Raw genomic sequence first — 476 nt, forward strand, 5'->3', positions numbered from 1 at the left:
AGGGAGGGAGGGAGGGAGGGAAGAGTTTAGTTTCTAGTTGGGAAAGTTCTCGCCTGATAGCCTCAATTTTCCCAGTGGAATAGGCAAGTCCATAGCTGAAAGGGAGTTAGTGTGGGAGGGGATGTAAGAAAAAAGCAAACAGGTTAAATGAACCACAGGAAAGATGGGTAACAGCATCATTTCTGACATACAGAAAGATTAATTAAGGAGCAGGTATGAGAGCCCAGGTGAAGCTGGAAACTATGATTGGAAATCACTCTTGCATGAATTTTTTCAGCAGCATTTGGCTGAGCAAGGGAATGCTTGGATCAACTGAGGCTTAAGGTTCTAGAGGCCAAGCACACTGGTGGGAAAAGAGGCAAGAGGGTCTGGCAAAATGGAAAAGACAGAAGGAGGCATTCTGGGGGTCCAGATTCAATCAGAAAGAAATGACAACATGAGGGTGCTGATTTCACTGGGAGAAAATGGAGTGGATG

The sequence above is a fragment of the Rhinopithecus bieti genome, unplaced genomic scaffold (genome assembly GCF_001698545.2).
Source record: "Rhinopithecus bieti isolate Rb0 unplaced genomic scaffold, ASM169854v2 scaffold_1058, whole genome shotgun sequence".
Lineage (NCBI taxonomy): Eukaryota > Metazoa > Chordata > Mammalia > Primates > Cercopithecidae > Rhinopithecus > Rhinopithecus bieti.